The following is a 4,684-nucleotide window of genomic DNA, read 5'->3' on the forward strand; positions in this document are numbered from 1 at the left end:
TATTATACTCATGTAGCTGTACAGAAACTAGATGAACCAATTATACACTAGCTTTTCTCTATAATAAAACTGGGTGTATTTGAAAATTAAAGCACTCAGTTTTAATGATATCTCTACTGCATGACTTAGGTTAAATCTGATCAGTTTTGAATTAGATTATTTTTTAATCTGAAGGGCTTAAAACAATAATACAAATAATACTACAACAATTATTTAGGAAAGACTTAAGATGTTTCTAATAAAGACCAGTAATGGATTCAAATCTAATTAAATGTAACAATGGAAAAAGTCTAACTTAATGACACCTAGCATATAATCAAACTCTGAATTGTCCCGAGTGGCTTTTTTTCATACCTCCTAAGATTTCTGCCTGCTTTGGGAACTAAAACTTCATAATTGTCATTCCATAAATAATTATGCCTAGTTACAAATTTGTGAAACAAATTTCAAGCTAATGTATGTAAGAAGTGACCTATGATACACTAATGATAAAATCAACACCGGTTCATCATCAAATCAGACAATGATGACAACAAGGTTTTCATTGGAAGTAACTTATACTTTAGATATTTGACCATCCAAAAGCTAACTTTTCTCTTCCCCTGTGAGATCTTTTATGTTTAATAACTCACCAGTCTTCCTCAGTGCCAGATCACAGAGACTTAACCCCCAAACACAGGCAATCTCATAAAAATTAAAGGCCAAGAGCACACTGAACTCCAATTGGAGGTCACATCCCTCAGGCATCTATGGTTTATTTTTCCAACCTGATGCCCACTTTGTTTTTATTATCACATCCTATACTCTAAGGGAAAAGCATATATGATCAATAAAATAAGAAACTATAATGAATGAAGCACTCCATCACTGTTTAGCAAATTGCACAGAAATAATATTAAACAGAAATTTAGAGTTAGATGAAGCATAACATTAAATCTGAACAAGTCAACTGGATTCATGTCAATTGATACATAACTAAGGCTAAAAGATCTATTGTTCTATTCTAAAATGGTTTCAAGTCTATGTTTTCTAAATTATATTAAAAGAGCCAAGGCTTCTGGAGCTCTTTATGCCAATTAAAAATTTGATCATTTCTGCTGAGTAAATTGCCATTAGACATCTTTATCTTCCCATTACATAGACATATTTTTAGTAATATTTGTCAGACCACCCTAACGTAAATAGAAAATAAGATGTTAATTCTGTCTGAGCTTCTTTAATCAACTACAATATACTGGTTGGTTTATAACAAGAGACACTTCTCATAGTGTAAAAGGGTGAATATCTATAAATAGATATGGACATATTATTTCTATAGTGTATGTCTGTGCCCTGGTTCTTCATATAACCTCACATAATAGAAAAGTTGAAACTTATCTGTCTTATACATCCCGTAGGGGTACAATCCAGCATTAACTTCTGAGTCTAAAGTTTAAAGTTTTGCCTATCATCTAAACCAGGTGTGGGTAATAGTCAAGATTTCATTCTTATAGATCCATGCTCTTGATATAATCAGTTCTCAAAAGCCACACCTCCATGCAGGCTTATGGTTCCAGTGTATAAATTTGGGGCTCATAATAATTTACCCATTGCATCTTGTGTCCATTCATTCTGCCCCAATATTCACAAAAATGTCTGAACATATTCCCACATCTCCTTCTCAGTCTCAAGTCTAAAGTTCTACGTACATATCATCTGAATCATTTATGGGTATCACAAAAGACACAAACATGAGGCAAATTTCTCCCCAACTGCAAACCTGTTATCTAATAAGTTCGATATGATGGTACTGCGAACACAAGAGAGAAATTCTCATTCCAAAGAGACATGCTTATTATATTCTCTGCTTCTTCTAGAAGTTTCCTTAGGCTCCCTATGTGTGGGGTAGCTTATGGTGCATAATATGGTGAATCATTGTTCGTTGTATTTCAAGAGGAGAAATAACTTTCTCTCAGAGCAGTCTAATACTAAGCAAGAAGATGGGCTATAGATTGTCATCACTAACAAACGGAAGAAAAAAAAAACATCAATACTGGTAGAATTCTGAGGAAATGAATTAGAAGCAGCAGAATGCTGTTGGCTCATGCATGTAATCCTAGCTACTCAGGAGGTTCAGATCTGAGGACTGCATTTCAAAGCCAGCCCAGGCAGGATAGTCCATGAGATTTTTATCTCCAATAAACCACCCGAAAACCTGAAATGGTGCTGTGGCTCAAGTGGTAGAGTACTTGCCTTGAGCTGAAGAGCTGAGAGACAGTGCCCAAATCCAGAGTTCAAGCCCCATGACCACCACCACCAACAACAACAACAAATTAGAAGTCAAGTCATCTGTCATACAACTCTGTGGTTTAGCATAGAAGATATGGATTCTAATTCATGTACCAGAAATATCTGGATTACCTCATAGGATGAAAGTATGGTATTAAACCACCAGCCTACTAGCCCAACTTGTTATACATCCACAATCGCAAGACCTATCCCTCTCCAGCAGATAGAATGATGTTCTTCCTCCTGTGAGTGATAGCTAGCAGAATTGGGCTGGGTCAAAGTTCTGGTTTTGCTACATTTTATCACTGATGAATCCCAAACACTGACTACCAAGTGCCTGCTTAGTGTTGCAAAATGTCATATTTCCCTCCCTCCCAGAGTCTGATGTCTGTCCACACTATAACCCTTACACTGAATCAAAAGGAACTGTGGAATAAGAGATCGCTTTCTCCTCTTTTCATAATAATATGTTAGTATACATTGTTCCAGCAGGTTCAGTGTCTATATTGTTAAGTAACTTGTATGTTTATTAATTAAATGGCAGGCCATGAAGAAACATTTCTACTTTCCGATAGGAAGTTTATACATTGTTCAAATGAAACAGATATGGATGTTGCAAGGGGAGAAAAACAAAAAAATTCATACACACACTCACACACATACACACCTCCATCTGGCTAATCATGGTGGTCCATACTAGTGATCCCAGGTATGCAGGAGGCAGAGATTTGGTGGATCCCAATTTAAGGCCAATTGAACCAAAAAGTGACAGGGATAACTTCTGTATCAATACCAGAACATGTTGAGATACACCTGTCATCTCAACAATAGGGAAAGGTTAAGAGGAGGATTGCAGTTTATTCTGGCCTGGGGGGAAACACATAAGATCCTATTCCAAACACAAAGCATAAAAAGCTGGACACATGGCTCAAAGTAATAGAATATTTATCCAGCAAGCCTGCTATCTTAAGTTCTACCACTGGTACTACAAAAAGCAATACAAACAAAACAAAGATTTTGGGCCACTTAACCTTTTACCTGTTAAAAGGTATTTTGAACTGACTTGTCAGAAGACACTAGGTTAGGCCATAAAGCCAGAATGGTTATAGACCAAAAACCTCTTATTTCTGGACCAAATTACATCAAGTGAGGTGAGGTAATGCCATAAAAATAACAAACAAAACAAAATTTTTTGGGTGGAGTTAGTTAAGTAACATTTCCCGAGGCCCTCACTCTGTGCTTTTTTTGCAGCACAAACGAATACAGTCCCTCAGGCTTGTACTGTAAGGCTAGGGCATTCATTCAAGAGGATAAGTCACTCAGCTTTCCTAAAGTTAAGTCACTATTAGTGTACAAACATGAGACCAGAATGCTCATGCACCAGAAAGATCAGGAGTCTTGAAATTGTGCAACAGCAATACTCACAAGACACTACGTTGGAAATCATCTGTACAACTTGGGAGGAGGGGTTGGGAGGGTGGGAAAGGAAAGAGGGAAAAAAATGAGGGAAGGGGTAACAAGTTAGGCAAGAAATGTAATCACTATCTTACTTCTGTAACTGTAACCTCTCTGTACATCACCTTGACAATAAAAAAAAAAACTTGAAAAAAATTTAGAAGTTATAAAAACAACACAGAGTAAAAAAAATTGCATTCATAAGAAATAGACAATTCATAATCTATAGCCTACTCCAGAAAGCCAATAAGAACTTGCTAGCTGTGTTGTTGTTGTTGTTGTTGTTGTTCAGGGAACAGCAACTGAAATCCCATTTCAATCACAGTTGCATCCCTTCAGTTTGATCTAAAGTGGGACACCTCAGGCTAAAGTATCAATAAAGGAGCTTTGCCTGTCTCTACCTTTTCCATGCCTTGAGGACCTGCCATGCATTATTAGAGATGGTCTGAGCTTTGAACAAAGTGACTAGCTAGGGCTTTGGGTTGTGCCCTTGCAGAAGAGAGTGAATTCATCCTGTGAATAGAAATAAGGGAACATGCTGGCTTTTGAGGTCCCAAAGAATGACCTCAACTATCAGCTGGTTCACCAAACTGAGTCCTTGCCTTTCATACTGAAGATTAGTAGCTGGAAGGAGGCTGTCCACCAAACAGCCACACATCCCATATGCCCTTTGACTTCGTTTGTGTTATGCAACTAATTCTTTTCAAATAAATGAGAGCAAAAGTTTTATCTTCCCTCAAACAAAGGGATTAAGATGCAGAAGTGCCTGTCCATAGTGTTTTGTTTTTTCTCTTTGCCGCTTGGGAAGCCCTAGGAGATGATGAGTTCATAAAATGAAGAACCTGGGTCACTGAAAGAGCATTTGGAGAAGATCCAACCCTTGAATGTGAATAATCTCCTAGGGCTGTTATGTGAACATAAAATACATTTCTAGGGCATTGTGCTTTTATAAATTTGTGTC

The sequence above is a fragment of the Dipodomys ordii genome, unplaced genomic scaffold (genome assembly GCF_000151885.1).
Source record: "Dipodomys ordii isolate 6190 unplaced genomic scaffold, Dord_2.0 Scaffold4, whole genome shotgun sequence".
NCBI classification, from domain to species: Eukaryota; Metazoa; Chordata; class Mammalia; order Rodentia; family Heteromyidae; genus Dipodomys; species Dipodomys ordii.